The sequence below is a fragment of the Podarcis raffonei genome, chromosome 5 (assembly GCF_027172205.1).
Source record: "Podarcis raffonei isolate rPodRaf1 chromosome 5, rPodRaf1.pri, whole genome shotgun sequence".
Lineage (NCBI taxonomy): Eukaryota > Metazoa > Chordata > Lepidosauria > Squamata > Lacertidae > Podarcis > Podarcis raffonei.
This window is the reverse complement of record NC_070606.1, coordinates 95,757,481-95,777,387: the sequence shown is the minus strand read 5'-3', so window position 1 is coordinate 95,777,387 and position 19,907 is coordinate 95,757,481. Positions and strand designations below refer to the sequence as shown.

Here is a 19,907-nt window from a genome sequence, read left to right as displayed (position 1 = left end):
AAAGTATATTAAAAAAAAGAAAGAAAATAGCTTGCAGATACTTAAAGGACTTAGGATTTTATTTATTTTGAGTGATGAATTAATATGTTTATAAGGTGAAGATCTAAGGATGTTAATGTTTAAGTTAAATTTCATAAAAATTGGGATTTGGAAAACCGTTAAAAGGACATGCAATGAAATTCAACCAAGGGGAAGCGAGGAAGTCACTTAACAAAATTAATAACGGTAATTTTCAATAAGGCTATGATTTATGTTTGTTTGTCTTGTGTGTTTGTTTGTTTGTTTGTTTATAATATTGTGAAAACTAATAAATTTTTTGGGGGGAAAAGAGAGAGGCAGAGATGAGTCAGGCTAGTGAAGGAGCCAGGGTGTCTCCCTCTCCTGCTGCAATATGCTCCCCTATCCTGGCGTCTCCAAGGACCAGAAGAGGGATGAAGAGGGAGGAGCAGAGAAGGGCGATTCAGTGGAGTTTCATTTCTTTTTTATGGTCTTATCTGATGCTGTTCTCATATTATGTTAGTTCACTTGGCGCTCTTGGAGGAAACAGATTTTCTAGATCCATTTCTAATCCAAATTTAAGCCCAGTTTTGGAACACCAACTGCTTGGGTCGCCCTGTATGATAATCTCTGTCAGGAGACAGACAGTGGAAATGAGTCTCTGTTAATTCTACTTGACCACTCCTTGACTTTCTAGGTCATCAAGACTGCTTCCTCCACCCTTCCCCTCCACTGCACCCACAATTATTGTCAACATCATCATCATGATTATTATTATTAAATTTCTATACCACCCTACACCCAAAGGTCTCAGGGCAGTTCACATAAAATATCAAATACATTAAATTAAAACAAAACCAACAACCCAATAACCCCTCCCCCCAAAAAAGATCCAGCATTTTTCAAAAGGGTATAAGATATAGATCAAGTCAGGCAAAGGCCTGGTTGGAAAGGAAAGTTTTTGCCTGGCGCCTAAAGGTGTATACTGAACATGGGTGGGGAAGGTCCCCCAAAATATTTTATTTGGGGGTCCAATAGAAGTTGGCACCTACACTTCTTACCTATTCTTTCCCTAAACTATTTTAATATCAGCAAACATTTTCTTCTATTTTGAAACAGAAGCCTTGACAAATAAAGAATATTCAGAATCTTGGTGTAAATCATGAATTTTTATAAGGAGTTAAATTATTCAGGGGTGTTACTCTTTCACTTACAAGCAGTCCTCACTCTCCCAGATGAGCCCCCTGAGAGAGGGGGGAGGGAGGGAGGGAGAGAGAGAGAATGTACACAAGCACACTTGGCTTTGCCTAAGAGTCTGGGTAAAAGTTGGATCCAGTACATATAGATCATAAAGAGGAAGCAGGAAAGACTATCACTCTTTCAAATTCCTCCTCCAGCTCTATGCACTCTTCAAGGGAGAAAAGAGGTAATCCCTCTTTTTGCACAAGAGAGGATTTCGGTGTGATCCAGCGCGGCTTTTCTCATATTCATTTTTTATTTTATGAATATTTGGTACAAAATTCTTTCCCAAACATTTGTGTCGCAAAATCAGTCTTAAGATAGCTTGGATTCTAATTACAATTCATCAAACACCCTCTCATTTGCATGACCCATATAAGCATGATTATAGTGTTCAGTTGTATTACATGACTTGCAATCACATTCCAAGGCTATTAGCATATGGTATCACACCCCTTGTTGCTTATTTGTTATAACTGAGCATATAAAAACAGAGAGTACTGCTGATGTCTCTGAGGAAAGCAAAAAGCCCTTAGAGAAAGAGAGTTGAACCTGACCAGGCAACCTAGAAAGAATTAAGGAGAAAGAGACAGCAAGAGAAGGATGGAGATATGGACACTTTTGATTGCTCTGCTGGTGGCTCTTCTGATTCTGCACTACCTGAAACAGCTCTGGTCAAACAGGCATTATCCTCCAGGCCCTCTTAAGCTTCCTCTCATTGGAAGCTTGTGGATCCTTGGATTTAAGATTCATGAAGATACTCTCATTAAGGTACTTACATCTTGGTGATAATTCAGTCTGATTTCAGCAATTGCTGTATCTATTTCCCTCAACAATTGTGATATTTCAGCTTAAACAATAGCATCAAATGGTAAATGGTAAATGCCATAAGCCTCCTGTGTAAGAAACTGCAATATATACAAATAATAGGGATAATACAAAGAATATTATTATTAATACTGAAAAGCACCCTCAAAGAAAGAATGGTTTATGAAAATCTTGGAATATGCAGAGATGGCAAAAATTGATAAAAGATACCAATTTAGAATCTTTTAAAGAAGATTGGAAAACATTTGCAGCCTATATAAAAAGTTATTTCCCATATGCAAAGACCACAGCGTGGTTTGAAGTGTAAGAAAACAGCAGAATATATTAAGAAACATGTTGGAGAGGATGAAATTAGATAAGATGGAACTTTAAAATGCAGTTATATGTAATTCAAGTTATAAACATTGATGTTGGGTGAGTGGGAAGTCACTTGTTTTGTTGAATTCGAATATAATTGTTGTATAACAAATATAACTTTCTAAATGGAAAAAAGAATAAAATATGATTAGATTAAAAAAAATTGACTGACCACATAGGTCCTCAGCATTCATTCATGGCAGCCTCTCAACATGGAATTAACCTGCAGGTGCTATTCAATTTCTTAAGCCTGGTGTCAGCGATGTTGCTTCACTGACAGGGAATGAGAATGCAGGCATAGAGAGCAAACATATGAGAGTGGTATGCAGAGAGAAGGTAGAAGCAGCAGGGAGCAGCCATAACTTGAGCTCTGGACATACGGAAGAAGCTGCAGAGGTGAGGGAGACTGAAGCTCTTGTATTAAGTTGAAATATCCAACTGCAGTTTTTGAACACATCTTTCCTCTCCTCTCTTTTGACCCTAATGGTAGTTGGCAAAGCAACATGGAGATATTTTCACCCTATGGATAGGACATCTACCCTTTGTAGTACTGTCTGGATTCCAAGCAGTGAAAGATGCACTAACTGACCACTCTGAAGAATTAGACGAGCGACCACAGACTCCTTTCCTTAGGACTATGGCAAAAGGAAAGGGTAAGTAGTGAAGAATAAGAGTTTCTCCTGGTATTTTCCCAAGAGAAAACATTTAAAGGGCTGTCCAGAACAAAGGTTCTCTATTATTGTTGCACTCAACAGGAAATGGGTTACCTAGGAGTGAACAATTAGGGGCTGAGGTCCTTTCAGTGCCCCCCTAAAATATTTGAGGGGACCACCAGGCTCTCTCTAAGTTCATGACAATTGCCATTCTAATGGTGGGTGTGAGCCGCATAATAATAATACTAATAAATTTTATTTATACCCCACCCTCCCCAGCCAACACCAGATATAAAATAATTGGTTGAAATACAACTTAAAAAACAAGATAAAAATATAACATTAAAATGCAGCCTCGTTTCAGCAGAAACTCAAAAAATATTTTGGGGATGAAAATGTCAAGTCTGATTGGGGGGGACTGGTCCTATGTGGGCCAGAAAAAAGCCAGGGAAGTCCCCAAGTAGGAGTTCCATCACAGAAGGAAAAAGGGGAAAAGAAAGAGGGGGAGGGGATCAAGTTAATTCCAAGCCAAAAGCCAGGAGGAACAACTCTGTCTTATAGGCCCTGCAGAACGAAATCAGATCCTGCAGGGCCCTGGTCTCATGAGACAGAGCGTTCCACCAGGCCGGAGCCAGTGTTGAAAAGGCCCTGGCTCTGGTTGAGGCTAATTTGACTTCCTTAGGGCCCAGGACCACTAGGGTGTTGCTATTTATGGACCTTAAGGTTCTCCGTGGGGCATATCGGGAGAGGTGGTCCTAGGCCATGAAGAGCTTTAAAGGTCAAAACCAGCACTTTAAATCTAACCCTGTTCTCCATCGGGAGCCAGTGCAGCTGGAAAAGCACTGGGTGAATATGCTCCCACGGCAGGGACCCCGTGAGGAGCCTCGCTGCAGCATTCTGCACCTGCTGGAGTTTCTGGGACAGCTTCAAGGCCAGCCCCACGTAGAGCAAATTACAGTAGTCAAGCCTGGAGGTGACCGTCGCATGCATCACTGTGGCCAGGTCAGGGCGGGAAAGGTAAGGGACCAACTGCTTGATGCGGTGAAGGTGGAAAAATGTCACCTTGGCTGTTGCTGTAACCTGCACCTCCATGGAAATGGAGGCGTCAAGGATTACACCTAAACTCTTAACGGAAGGCAATGGCACTAATTGGGCCCCCACAAGAGAAGGCAGTTGGTCCCTCATTCCCATGCCATCCTGACCCAGCCATAGGACCTCTGTCTTTGAAGGATTTAGTTTCAAACGGCTCCCACGAAACCATCCAGCCACAGCTTCTAAGCATCTGGTCAGTGTGTCCGGGGCCGAGTCAGTGTGGCCATCCATTAGCAGATAGCGCTGAGTGTCATCAGCATATTGGTGACAGCCCAGCCCAAAGCTCCGGACAATCTGGGCAAGGGGGCGCATAAAGATGTCAAAAAGCATCGGGGAGAGGATTGCGCCCTGTGACACTCCACACCAAGGAGTGGCGTGACAACATCTCCCTCCCTGGCGTCACCCTCTGTCCCTTACCAGAGATAAAAGAGCACAGCTATGCCCTGTATCCCCACGTCTGCGAGGCGGTGGTCCAGAAGATCATGATCAACCTTGTTGAAGGCTGCTGACAAATCTAAGAGAATCAGCGGTCCCGACCCACCTCAATCCAGTTTTCTACGGAGATCATCCGTTAGGGCAACCAGAGCCGTCTCGGTACCGAAACCAGGATGGAACCCGGACTGAAATGGATCTAAAGCCGATGTTTCCTCCAGAAACCTACCAAGCTGTTCACAAAAGAAGACTCTACACATGGACATCACCAGATGGGCAGCACTGAAATCAGATTGATTATATTCTCTGCAGCCAAAGATGGAGAAGCTCTATACAGTCAGCAAAAACAAGACCCGGAGCTGACTGTGGCTCAGATCATCAGCTTCTTATAGCAAAAGTCAAGCTTAAACTGAAGAAAGTAGGAAACCACTGGGCTGGTAAGATACAATCTAAATCAAATCCCTTATGAATACACAGTGGAAGTGAGGAACAGGTTTAAGGACTTAGATTTGGTGGACAGAGCGCCTGAAGAACTATGGATGGAGGTTCACAACATTATACAGGAGGCAGCAACAAAAACTATCCCAATGAAAAGGAAATGCAAGAAAGCAAAGTGGCTGTCCAACGAGGCCTTACAAATAGCGGGGGAGAGAAGGCAAGCAAAATGCGAGGGAGATAGTGAAAGATACAGGAAATTGAATGCAGATTTCCAAAAAATAGCAAGGAGAGACAAGAAGGCCTTCTTAAACGAGCAATGCAAAGAAATAGAGGAAAACAACAGAATGGGAAGAACCAGAGATCTGTTCAAGAAAATTGGAGATAGGAAAGGAACATTTCGTAAAAGATTACCATAATAAAGGACAAAAGTGGTAAGGACCTAACAGAAGCAGAAGACATCAAGAAGAGGTGGCAAGAATACACAGAGGAATTATACCAGAAAGATATGGATGGCTCGTACACCCCAGGCAGTGTGGTTGCTGACCTTGAGCCAGACATCCTGGAGAGTGAAGTCAAATGGGCCTTAGAAAGCACTGCAAATAACAAGGCCAGTGGAAGTGATGGTATTCCAGATGAACTATTCAAAATTTTTAAAGATGATGCTGTTAAGGTGCTACACTCAATATGCTAGCAAGTTTGGAAAACTCAGCAGTTGCCAGAGGATTGGAGAAGATCAGTCTACATCCCAATCCCAAAGAAGGGCAGTGCCAAAGAATGCTCCAACTACCGCACAATTGCACTCATTTCACACACTAGCAAGGTTATGCTTAAAATTCTACAAGGAAGGCTCGAGCAGTATGTGGACCAAGAACTCCCAGAAGCGCAAGCTGGATTTAGAAGAGGCAGAGGAACCAGAGACCAAATTGCAAACCTGCGCTGGATTATGGAGAAAGCTAAAGAGTTCCAGAAAGACATCTACTTCTGCTTCATTGACTATGCAAAAGCCTTTGACTGTGTCGACCACAGCAAACTATGGCAAGTTCTTAAAGAAATGGGAGTGCCTGATCACCTCATCTGTCTCCTGAGAAATCTCTATGTGGGACAAGGAGCTACAGTTAGAACTGGATATGGAACAACTGATTGGTTCAAAATTGGGAACGGAGTACAACAAGGCTGTATATCGTCTCCCTGCTTATTTAACTTATATGCAGAATTCATCATGCGAAAGGCTGGGCTGGATGAATCCCAAGCCAAAATTAAGATCGCCGGAAGAAATATCAACAACCTCAGATATGCAGATGACACAATATTGATGGCAGAAAGTGAGGAGGAATTAAATAACCTTTTAATGAGGGTGAAAGAGGAGAGTGCAAAATATGATATGAAGCTCAACATCAAAAAGATCATGGCCCCTGGTCCCATCAACTCCTGGCAAATAGAAGGGGAAGAAATGGAGGCAGTGAGAGATTTTACTTTCTTGGGCTCCATGATCACTGCAGATGGTGACTGCAGCCACGAAATTAAAAGACTCCTGCTTCTTGGGAGAAAAGCAATGACAAACCCAGACAGCATCTTAAAAAGCAGAGACATCACCTTGCCAACAAAGGTCCGTACAGTAAAAGCTATGGTTTTCCCAGTAGTGATGTATGGAAGTGACAGCTGGACCATAAAGAAGGCTGATCACCGAAGAATTGATGCTTTTAAATTATGGTGCTGGAGGAGACTCTTGAGAGTCCCATGGGCTGCAAGAAGATCAAACATATCCATTCTTAAGGAAATCAGCCCTGAGAGCTCACTGGAAGGACAGATCGTGAAGCTGAAGCTCCAATACTTTGGCCACCTCATGAGAAGAGAAGAGTCCCTGGAAAAAACCCTGGTGTTGGGAAAGACGGAGGGCACAAGGAAAAGGGGACGACAGAGGATGAGATGGTTGGATAGTGTTCTCGAAGGTACCAGCATGAGTTTGTCCAAACTGCGGGAGGCAGTGGAAGACAGGAGTGCCTGGCGTGCTCTGGTTCATGGGGTCACGAAGAGTCGGACACGACTAAATGACTAAACAACAGCAACAATAAAACTGTCAGAGACTGCATCTTGTGTGGGAGAGCCTACCAACCTGACAGCTTGCCATATCTCTCTTCTCTCACACACCGAGGGATGATAGAGAGCAGAATGCAAGGGCAAGTACCTGAGGGGGTGGACGCAATGGGGGCTGGAGCAGCGGGAGTGGGGGCAGGAGAGCCCAGGGATGCCATAAATGAACTGCAGCAGTACAGCTGGCAGCTGAAATCACAGCTAGATACCCTCACCGGGCCCTGGGCGAACAAAGACTGCATTTAGAGGCAGAAAGGACTCTCAGAGCCAGTAAAATCCCTCTAAATATGCAGGTTACCTGGTGGACTATCTTGGCTTTAAAACGAAGCTCTCTATTTTCTAGACGAGAGAGCAGCGGATTTTAAGTCTGATAAGGAGAGAGTGGCATATTTAATTGGCATGTTAGAAGACAATGCTAAAGGATGGACAATTCCTCTAATGGCAGCCAAGCACAGCACCCTCACAAACCTGGGGGAGTTTTGGGAAATTATGGAAGGAATCTTTAATGATCCCCTGCAGAATACTACCTCTGCACAACAACTGTTAAACCTCCGCCAGGGGAGTGATTCTGTCTCCACGTTATGGACTGCATTCAACTTGTTAGTTCAAAAGCTTGGGTGGCAAGCAAACAGTCAGCTTTTGGCAGCCATGTTCTGGGTGGGGTGGAATGAATTGATATTAGATGAACTGGCGAGAATGCTGCCCATGGACTCTTTGGATGATGTGGTCCAAGCTTCACTGAAGCTTGGACTGAGGCAGTAGCAGTGGAAGTTGGAGAAGAGGCGGCAAGGACAGCCCATGTTTGTAAAAAGCCACATTCCTAACATACCTGAGCAGAGAGTTGGCAGCATGCCCAGACAGGGAGACCTTCCAGAGCAGATGCAACTGGGCTCAGCAGGGAGAGGGGAGCCTGGAACAGCTTGAATGGCGGGGGGCCAACGTCACAAACGTTGCTTTGCATGTGGGAGATCTGGACTTTTGGCAAGACAGTGTCCAAGCAAGAAGACTGGGGGTTTCTCTCTGGGGCTTGTGTAGAGGGAGGTCCAAAATCTAAGGAAGCACTGGCAGGAAACGGGAAGCCCCAGTCCATGAAGGAGGCCGGCAGCTGGGAAGGAAGTCAGTAAAGAGCCCTCAGATTGAAACGGTGGTTCCTGGGATCACGGTGCCAGTGACGCTACAACTCCCAGGCAGCTGCAGGGTGCAGGTCCAGGGACTCATAGACTCAGGGGCTTCCCTGGACTTTTTAGACTCAGACTTTGTGGAGCAGCAGAAGCTGGGCACGCAGAGACAAGACGCCCCATTGGAAGTGCTACCAATTGATGGCAGGCCGTTGGGGGGGAGGCAAGTTGCCTATGCCACATGGCCCATGGGGCTGGAGTTGTCAGGCCACAAGGAGACAATGATGTTTCACATCACCACGTTAGCTCACAAAGCATGATCCAGTAATAGCATGGGGGCAGCGTTCTTTAACGTTTGATTCAGCTTACTGCCAAGCACACTGCCTAGGGTTCGAAGCGCCAATAGAGGTAGGAGCCAAGGGGGCAGAGGTAGGGGGGGAACTCATGGGGGAGGAGAGCTCCATACCCCCACAGTATAAGGCCTATAGGGCTGTGTTCTGTGAAAAGGAGGCAGATAGGTTTCCCACCCCACAGACCTTATGATTGCAAAATAGACTTGGTGCTTGGTGCCAACCAGTCATATTCCATGTTGGAAGCAGAATTAGCCAACTTGCGGGAGTTTCTGAAGAAGAACTTGGAACATGAGTTTATTAGGCTGTCATGAGCACCTGGTGAGTCACCAGTGTTCTTTGTGAACAAGAAAGACACCCCAGAAAGACGTCTCATGGCGGACTACAGAAAAACCAACAACCCTATGATTCCTAGTCAATACCCCTTGCCACATATTGGTGACCTGCTGGAGAGGTTACGGTCGGTGAAATTTTTTACTCAGCTGGATCTGAGGGGGGCATCTGAACCAGAGGCAAATTAGATTGGCAAAGTTTTTTTGCTCTTTTCGACTTCAGAATCTGATACATGCCAGGGCACCAGAACCAGAGGGCGGACGTCCTGTCCTGGAAGCTGGAGTATTTGGAGGGGGAGTCAGACACCGGGCTGAGGCATATTCTGAAACTGGAACAGTTACAGCTGGTGGCAGCACCCGTAGTTGAAACTGCAGACTTCAAGAGACAGATGGAAGTGGATCGAATAGCACTCTTCCAATCCTGTATGATGACCTTATCTCCCCCCCAAAAATTCCAACCATTCTTCCATGTGTAAAAACAATAAATCCTTCATTTTTATTTTAACAGGAAACTCTCCTCTGTAGTCTTTTATTTTAAAATAATCCATAGTTATTTACTTGTATATTCATTATTTTACACCCAGTTGTATATCTGTAGGGAAATTTAGCAAGAGAAAAAGAAAAGAACTTCCATTTATACCACTTCCATTGTTTTCCCAATAGCATCACCAGAAGGTTGATAGATTTTCCCTTTAAATTCCCTCCAATTTGTACCCAGAATCCTTTCTGCATCATCTTGTAATTCTTTGCTTTAGAGAGACTAAGCAGCTCTTACATGCAAGGATATGAACTTCAGTAAACATTGTTCTGAGATGGCAAGTTTTTACATTGATTTCTGTAAGTAATAATTTCTCTCTTTTTTAAAAAAATAATATTTATTAAAGTTTTAAATGTTACAAAAAGAGAAAGAGATAATTCTAAGTTAAACAAAAACTTAACAACACATCACAATAAAAAATGAAGAGAATAGGAAAAAAGTTATAAAAAACAGAAAAATAGAAACAATTAAAAAACACAACGAACCTTCCCATAACTTATCTTTCATTTACTTGTTTCCTTGACCTCCTCGCACCTCCCTTTTTTGTATTCTAGTTCAGTTAGCTATTTCAGCAAATCCTTTCTATCTTTCCCAATTTTTATCCTATAATTTATCTTAATGTAATGTAACTTTACCTTTCCTCCTTTCCTCCATTAACAATCTATTTTTACTTACCAGTAATCCTTTATAATATTTCTGCTAAAGCCACATTCCAGCCTCCTTCTAACATTCCTTAATTTTACAATATTTCTGTAAGTAATCTTTAAATTTCTTCCAATCTTCTTCCACCGACTCTTCTCCCTGGTCTCGGATTCTGCCAGTCATTTCCACCAGTTCCATAAGGTCCATCACCTTCATCTGCCATTCTTCCCGAGACTAAGCAGCTCTTACATGCAAGGGTATGAACTTCAGTAAACATTGTTCTGAGATGGCAACTTTTTACATTGATTTCTGTAAGTAATAATTTGTCATTGATTTTCCATAGGTATTGTATTATCAAATGGTCACACCTGGAGGCAACAAAGACAGTTTGGTGTAGTTACTATGCGGAAGTTGGGGTTGGGGAAGAAAGGCATGGAGCACCAAATAGCAGAGGAGGCTCATCAGCTCGTGGAGGTTTTTGCACGTTCAAAGGGTATGTGATGCTAGGTGATGGTGCTGAGCTGGCGTATGAAGATTTATTTGTGTCCTACCTCTGTCCATTTTAGAAAGAAATGTGATATGTTTTTCTTGGTTCCTAAAGGAGATCCCAGCAGTTTCTCTTGGCCACCATAAAATCCCATTCTCAGTATGAACAGGAGCCGCTGAACTAACATTAGTATAATTTTATTTTGCAGGACAGCCACTTGACCCCTCCATGCCCATCACTAATTCAGTCTCCAACGTGATATGTGCTGTGGCTTTTGGTCACCGGTTTGCTCTTGAAGATGAACGGTTCCAGAAGCTGATAGAAGCCATAGAATTTATCCTACAATTTGTATGTAGCTTTGTTCAAGGTGTGAGTAGTCATTTTCATTTCTACAATGCCAAAGAGGTCTCCCTAAATACCACAAATCAGTATTTTGAAATTGATCTGAGATAAGGGCCACTTACTGTCTCACAGCCTGATCAATTTCTCATGATTACCATTGAGATTTTTTTTAAAAAGGAGTAGGGAGAATTTGTCCACTACCGGAGACTCTTTGGAGGAAAGATGGGATAAAAATGGAACAATGGCCTTCAGAACAGGTCATCAAGAGCCCACCATAGGGGACAGAGGTGAACAAAATAATCTTCTCAAGAAGGGAATTACATAGTTTTGTTGCCATCATTGAAAACTAAATGTATCTGCTCTCTAGCCACTTCGCAATGACAATGATGATGGCGTCCATGGTGAGGGCCCTGCAGCCAGCCTTGGCTGGAATTTTTTAAACGTAAGAGAGACCTGCAACTCAAGTACTGTCCCTACTGCTAAGGAAAGCATCTCCCTTCTGTATGACCCAACTAAACCCTTTTTGCCAAACTTAAGTTTGGTTCCCCACATTTCTACATACATTTCGGATCTTTTAAAAGAAAGGACTCATGAAACTTCATCAGCATTTTTCTGTTAATTTATCCTAATGCACACATTTGTTTGCAATTTTACCCGATATACACATTTCTGCAAAGCAGTTTCTAGCTCCTTATGTATTCAGAAAATGTAAGTAATTGATCTTTAATGAGAAAACAAGGAACGAGAAAAAACATCTGTCAGCGCTGCCCAAGGTCCCAGCTCACACAAGACCAACGCTGCTTCTTTCTCTAGTATAAAAGTCTTTATTGAAGTTCAGTTTCACTTCCAGACGCGCAGTGTGCAACGCTACGTCTATCCCTTAGACCGTCGAAGCTCCATCTGAATCTCCTCCCCCCTGACACCAGTTTAAGATTCTAGCCTTACTCCACCTCTTCCTCTGTTCCTTCCTTCTCTGGGTCCGCCTGCTAGTCGGAGTCTCAGCCCTCCTAGACTCCTCTGACGCTGAGTCCCCTGACTCTTCTCCCTCCCTCCTTCGGGCTTTTGGACCTGGCTCCCAATCCGGGTTTTCTGCTGTCCCGCGCTCCTCCGCATTTGAACTTGGCGCGCGCGCGCAGCCTCCCACTTTCCTTCTGACCGTTACACTTGTGTCACTGCTCCCTCTTTCGGGGAGGCTAGCTGGACCTGGCCTTCCCTCCGTTTCCCCACTTCCCGATGGGGGCGTGGTTACCCCTGACTCATCTTCTCTCCCCGCTGGAGGAGAGGCTGGTCCTGACTCATGTGACTCTTCCCCCCCACTGTGCTCTGGTGGGGGAACTGGTCCTGATCCTCCGCTGCTCCCTTGGGAGTCCCCTCTGGTCCCTTGTTTATGGAGCGTCCCCCCTGGGACCCCCCTTGCCCTTCCCATAGGCGCCCCCTTCTGGGAATCTTCTGATTCGCTGGAGAAGCTCATGGAATCTCTCGGGTCACTGTCATATTCCCCTACGCTCCCCTCTGATTCCTCTCCTCCGCTCTCTATTTGCTCTCTCCCCTGCTCTTCTGCTCCTGAGCCTCTGACAACATCCTTCTTCAAGGTTTAGTTTTTTGTGATGAAATATCAGAATTACTTGACTGGCAAACTGGAAAATTTAATAAATACAACTAAAAATTTAAAAAATGGAAAAGTGTACATTTTGAATGATGGCTGTCTTTCCATTTGTGTATTAGGCAAATTTGCTTTTAAATGTGAACTTACTTGAATTCCCCCCCCACCCACCTACCATAAAAGGCCACTAACTTGTTCCAGGAGGGGTGCCCAGTTTCGGAATGATGCCTGGGAGCTGGGAAAATATTGTGAGCCATAGTTTTCTTTCACATTTTCAGCTAGGGATAATTCATAGAACCCAATCATTGTGAGATTCCAGAAAAGCGATAGACACCTTCCTTCTTCTTATTGAGAAACTGATATGCTAGCCCTGAAGAAGAATGCAGATCATGTTTTTAAAGTGCTAATCCAAAGCACAAACGGTGTGACCAAGCTTCCTCATGGTAATGGCAGCATTTCTGCTATCTTTCCTTTAGCTTTGTGAAATTCTCCCATGGCTCATGAAACATCTCCCAGGGCCCCACAAGAAGGCCTTGTCCTGCATGGAGATGGTGCTTTCATTTGCAAAGGAGGAGATAGAGAAGCATAAGGAGAATCAGTCTCTGCATGATCCACAGGATCTCATTGATTTCTATCTACTTCAGATGGAGAAAGTAAGTATCAGCTTTGAAGCTGAATACTGCTCATCCAAGGAATCATTACATTTCCCTGTTATAAGTGAATACTAATCTCTTGCCTGGAAACCAGCATCTTTTTTCCTGAATCTCAGTTGAAAATGGCATTGAGGTCCCACCAAATATTTCTCATAGTCAATTTAGTTGCTAAAGTGGGTTGACATCCATCCATTAGCATTGTTAAAAATGTGAGTGGAAAGAAGTGGAAACCTAAGTGTGTTAAGGGGTCTTGCCTATGGAGCATTCCCTCTCTACATAAATTTCTTTGGATTGATGTTCGTCTGACATTCAAATGTGGACTGAGAAAACAGAAAATACTAAACAAAATGCTCTTAAACTAGAGTATGACTTCAAATTCCTGTCTCATCTATCTTCATATACTAGAAAGGACAAATGTAAATTCATCTTTCACTCTCTGAACAATGCTTATCATGATAACAAACGAATAGTGAAATATGTTTAGTGTTGAATACCATATTTCACCATAATTGTCACATTTTTATGCCAATTATTCCTTTCAAAAAAGGGTGTGTGTGACGTTTATTTGGTGAAAAACCAAGGCACGACCCTTATATGAGGAAACTGTTTTTATTAACAAACATAATTATGTTTATATTGCTTATTACTTGTTTCTAACTGTTTTTGGTGTGATCAGGAATCATGGAATACGCATGAACAGGTAAAGGTAAAAGGTAATTCAAATTGGGGCAAGGCAAATTCATGCACGCTTCGAATGCCCGGTGACAATTATGTGATGAATTCCTTGGAACTGATTTTTGGGCTTGAAAAAGGGAGCTCGACTATTATGTGGTGGTGACCATTAGGCAGTGAAACATGTAGCACACATTTTGAATATCTGCTGCCAGAGTTTCCGTTGGATCCCTCTCTTCATGCCAGTATTGGGTTATTATGCCAACCCAAAGACCCCGTAATCTAGCACCAACAGCTACTGCTATATACAGAGGAGAGTGTGTGGGTTTCTTATCATAACCAGCTATGAAACAGAGGGCCAGCCCTCCCATGAGGCAGGCTGTAGCAGCTGCCTTGGGCAGTGGAATGCAAACTGGAGGCATCTCTGGGGATGTGCTGCCTAGCCAGCTGCTAGTGGAGAAGCAAAGGGGGCAGCTTCTGGCAAGATTTCACCAAAATCTTCCAAGATCTCACCCAGCCCCCAGTTGCTGTTGCCACTTTGTGGGCACTGCTGTGCAACCCAGGTAAGCAGGCAGCAGCAACAGTACAGCGGTGGTGACAACATCTTCTCATTTCACCTCAGGCGGTGTAAGAGGACACCCCACCCCTCATGAAGCATGTGTGGGTGGTATGGTAATAAGTGTGTGGGTAGGTGGGGGGAAATAAAGTAAAGTAGATAAATAGGTACTGCTGTGGCGGGAAGGTAAACACCGTTTCCATGCACTCTGGCACTCATCACGGTGTCCAGTTGCACCAGATTTAATATATATGAATATATATATATATATACACACACACACACATTATAATGATAATAATTTTTTATTTATACCGTGCCCGGGCTCTGGGCGGCTAACAACCAATAATAAAAACAAGTTGATTAAAATTCAATTTGAAAAATTAAGATACAACATTAAAACAATTAGGGAGCAATCTCTTCATAGGAGGAAAAAGGAAAAAGAAAGAGGGGGAGGGAATCAAACTGATTCTGAGCCAAAGGCCAACTCTGTCTTACAGGCCCTGCAGAAAGAAATCAGATCCTGCAGGGCCCTGGTCTCATGAGACAGAGCTTTCCACCAGGCCGGAGCTAGGTTTGAAAAGGCCCTGGCTCTGGTTGAAGCCAATCTAACTGAGAAGTGTTGAGAAGCCCCTGGCAATGGTTGATGCTAATCTAACTTCCTTAGGGCCCGGGACCTCTAGGGTGTTGCTATATATGGACCGTAAGGTCCTCTGTGGGACATACCAGGAGAGGTGGTCCCGTAGGTACAAGGGTCCTAGGCAGTGAAGGGCTTTAAAAGTCAAAACCAGCACCTTAAATCTGACCCTGTACTCCACTGGGAGCCAATGCAGCTGAAAAAAAGCATATATATATATATATATATATATATATATATATATATATATATATTGTCCATTAGCACTTTATAGGCCAACTAAGTTAGTTCTTGGTATGAGCTGTTGTGTGCATGCACACTTCTTCAGATACACACAAAAGCTCATACCAAGAACAAACTTAGTTGGTCTCTAAGGTGTTACTGGACACATGACCCAGAAAACTATCTGTGGACAAACACTGGCTCCTTCATCTCCTTCCTTTGACTGGACTTAACTGTCCAGAGGTCCTTTACTTTTACCTTTACATGCGTAACATTAGCCAAAAATCAGGTAAGGAAATGAGGATTAATGAAACTACCGTATTTTTGGCTCTATAGGACGCACCGGACCATGGGACGCACCGGACCAAAGGAGGGGGAGAACGGCGGGGGGAATTCTTGTTCTCCCCCTCCAAAACAAGGTGCTTTCAGGAGCAGGTCGGGGAACAGCCTTGCCACTGCCCCCCGAGCTTGTGGGGCTGGCAGTGGGGGAAAGCGCTGCTTTCCCCCACCGCCAGCCTCAAAGATCCCTGAAGCCTTTGGAGCACAGCTGCACTCCAAAGGCTTGAGGCTTCAGGGACAGCCTTTCAAGCCTCCGCAGGGCAGCGGGGTGAAGGCACCCAGCTGCCCTGTGGAAGCTTTGCGCAGCCTTCCCGAAGCTAGAACAGCGAGACGGAGGGCTGCGCAGTGCCCCTCTCGCTGTTTTGGCTTCGGGGACAGCCTTTCAAGCCTCCGCAGGGCAGCGGAGTGCCTTCACCCCGCTGCCCTGCGGAGGCTTGAAAGGCTGTCCCTGAAGCCTCAAGGGGTGCAATCCGAAGGCTTGCGGATAGCTGCGCTCCCTGTGTTTCGGGCTGCAGGCTGCTGTCCGCAAGCCTTGGGAGCCCGGTGGGAACTCCTGCCGGGCTCCGAAGGCTTGCAGATAGCTTCCTTCAGCGAAAGCCTGCATTCGCCCCATAGGATGCACACACATTTCCCCTTCATTTTTGGAGGGGGGAAAGTGCGTCCTATAGAGCGAAAAATACGGTAAGTAGGAAATATTGAGAGCCAGGGATGGAGAATACACACACACACACACACACTACAGACAACCTTTGATCCCAGCCCTTCAGCAAATCCAGCCAGCAGAAACATCTGAGATAAGCTTCACTTTCAAAAATTTCACACCTGAGATCTAGAGTGGGGAAGAACCACGTACACAGACTTGAGCTCTTTGGAGGACCAGGTGAGCTAAAAATGCAAGAAACTGGGACTCATTCACAGAGATTTATGGAATATGGTCAAGGGAATTAAATGTCCATGTGGAATAAACTGCAGTATTCACAATAAATACTCTGTTTCCATCATTCTCTTCAGATAAAATGCACAAGGAAATGGAAGATGTCATAGGTTCTGCTCACTCAATCTGCTATCAAGATAAGAAGAAACTGCCCTACACCAATGCTGTGATTCATGAAATACAGCGCTTTAAATATGTCTTTTTTTTTGGGTTACCTAGGCAATGTAAAAAGGATTTGAAGCTGCGTGGTTTTCTCATTCCCAAGGTATAACAGTGCGCTACAACTGCACTCCTGTAGCCCAAGAGCAAAGAGCAGCAGAAGGTTTCATATTGAGAGATGCAGCCAGCCGTACAGGAACTTCCTGTCTAGTCAAAAATCTGAAGGGCAAGAGCAGGAGCTCCATCTGCAGACATGTTTCACCATTGGCAAGTGCCATTCCATGGGGCAATTGTGGCAGGGGAGGAGCCTGAAGTATCCAGAGGTCTCAGCCTGCTTGTGAGCTTTCATTTAAAAAGAGGTGGGGGAAATTCCGCTTGTGTTCCTGCCTATTCAGAAAGAATGTTAAGGAGAAGAAACAACCCCCCCCATATATATATATATATATATATATATATATATATATATATATATATCACACATGTCTCTGCAATGATTAGTCTTGGAATAGTGTGGGACAATCCAGAAATGTTTTGATCTGAATGCATTCCAAGTCACTTGTTTCTTATTTGCAGGGGACTATTATTGTTCCTGATCTACGCTCTGTTCTTCTTGATCCCACACGATGGGAGACACCTGCAGAGTTCAACCCAAATCATTTCTTGGACAAGGATGGACAATTCGTGAACAGAGAAGAACATCTGCCATTTGGTGCAGGTAAACACAGAAGTCCAAGCTATGCTGTGATCTGTCGATGTGCTTACTAGTCTGCTTCCAGGAAATGACATCAGCAGCATCACATGAGGGAGTAGGCCGGAGCAGAAGCAGCGTCCTTCTGGCTGGAGGGACAGCGCTGGTCAGCAGAATGGGGCAGGGCAGTGGCAAGTTAAGAGGATCTCTGGGTTGGTGGCTTGGGACCCACACATGCACATAGACTTATGTGGCCTCCATCTGGATCTCCCTACATTTGCCACCCCTGCCCTGTCCCTGAAAGAGGCAGCACTGCCAGCACCAGGGTACTACTGTTCCCTGTCTCATATCACACTGCAAGCCATCCAACTTCTTTTCAGGCAGCAGGGCTAAGGCTATCTTTCCATGGGGTACTATTTAGCGTGGTTTGAAAGCACACTCAGAACTGATGAAACCATGCCACTTCCTTACTTCTCCTACTCTGAAATCAAAAGAATATTATTCCTGCAGAAATTCAGCAGACATCATCACTGCTAACTTACAAATTCTCCAAAGGTCAGATTCACGTGCTTTTCCATACAGCATTCAGAAATCTAGTTCCTACCAATGTGAGGTAAGTCTGACAGGAAAATTACTTTATGCTCTTAACCCCTTTCTGCATTGCTGATTTGGACAGTTGACAAAAGTTTTCCTTTCATTTTTTTAAGTCAAGTTTTCTTGAAAGTTTTATATATGAGACACAATAAACATCTTGCCAATCTAAAAAGGGAAATAGAAAAAAGATTAGGAAAGGAAGAAAAGAAAGAAAAGAAGAAAAGCAAATTACCTCCATCAAAATTAAATATTCACCGTTATTCTACACACAGAAAAGTGAGCCCTCCCAGCTCCCACTTGGGACCTAGACCCTCTTCCCTCAGTTTCTAGCCCTCCATTTTCAGTCCATCCCCTTCCTCAGTGTATCTTCCTTGATATGAGATAGGGAACTTCAAATTACAGAACAAAACATAAGTATAACAAGAAGAAGGAAAGGTTAGCACTGACCAGACTGGGAAATTGACAGCAGCCTTGATGATTTTGCTATCCTATCTATGTCTAGTTTTCCAAAGTATTAAGGAGAATGTTTATAACTACAAAGCAAAGAACATGGGAAAGCAAATTCTTGCTCACTTGCTGTCTTTCACTTGTCCCATCCTCAGGGTCTCGCATATGTTTGGGAATGCAGCTGGCAAAGATTGAAATCTTCATCTTCCTGACCAGCCTGCTGAGGGCATTCAGCTTCCAGCTACCAGAAGGAGTCAAAGAACTCAGTCAAGAGGCTACAATAGGGGTTACAGCACATCCCCATCCTTATAAACTCTGTGCTGTTCCCCGTTGCAACACATAAGAAAATAGGAAAATATTAGGGGCTGCACCCCTGCTTCCTGCACTCGGTGACCCCTTGGCCACTCCTGACACATGAACCCCCTAGCATTTCCCCTTCTCTTCCCATCTCATCCCATGCAACTACTGAGGTCTCTTTTCACCTTTGCAGCTCCATTTCTGAAGCCACTTCTCTCTTATCTTCCATTTCGCCCTTCACCCCATTTCCTCCTTTTCTTCAGGCCCTTTCATTCCCCTGTTCTCATCTTCATCCCTATCCCCATGCCTCCTTACTCCCTCCTTTTTGACAACTTCCTTTGCATCCCCATTCTTACTCTCACACCCTTTCCCCCTCCCCTCTACTTCCCTCAAATCTCCCTTACACACACATTCACACACCTCCTTCTCTCTCCTGCTTCTGTAGCCCCCTTTCAACACACACTCCATGCTATGTTATTGTATCTTTAAGACGAGTAGACTACTAAGAGCAGGACTGTCAGTTTGTCCAGTTGAAGAAGGTTATGTTCCTTTGATGGATACTGTACATGTATGTTTGTTAATAAAATATCTCTTCTAAATCAGTGCATTGAACCCAGAACTTCATGTTGAGGACCACACAAGGTATCAGGAGTGAAATACATTGTGTGGAGGCACTATGGAATATTTGAAGGCTTCACATCCTTTATCACAGCTAAGAAATGAAAGAGGGAGAAGCTTAAAACAGACGTTCCCCTGACTTTCACTATCCTTTTTTCTTTTTCTTTTTAAAATAATTTTTATTTTGTTTTACCAATATAAGATTATAGTAATACCGCAACACACATCCACAATTAAGATTCCTCCAAATCTCTGGACTTTCCACCTTCCCCTCCCTGGGTTCTGTTATTAAACCTTTTCTACTGCATCTTTATCTGTAATCCATGTTTTTTATAACTCCATTGTCTCCATAGTTACTGAGCGTGCTTCCAAAGATGTTATTTTTATTTCAAACTATCCCCGTTGTAAAGGTGGTAGAGATTTTTAAAGAGTGGCAAAGAGTGATTTCAAGGTATATTTGGCAGGGTAAGAAGCCAAGAATAAAATACAAACTATTAACGGATGCGAAAGAAAGAGGAGGCTTTGCCCTGCCAGACATGATATTATACTACG

General features: G+C 43.9%; 1 pseudogene; it reads left to right on the top strand.

Moving 5' to 3' along the window:
• The first annotated feature begins 1,750 nt into the window (after positions 1-1,750).
• LOC128413475 (cytochrome P450 2J4-like) lies at positions 1,751-18,957 on the top strand (annotated as a pseudogene).
• The last annotated feature ends 950 nt before the right edge of the window (positions 18,958-19,907 follow it).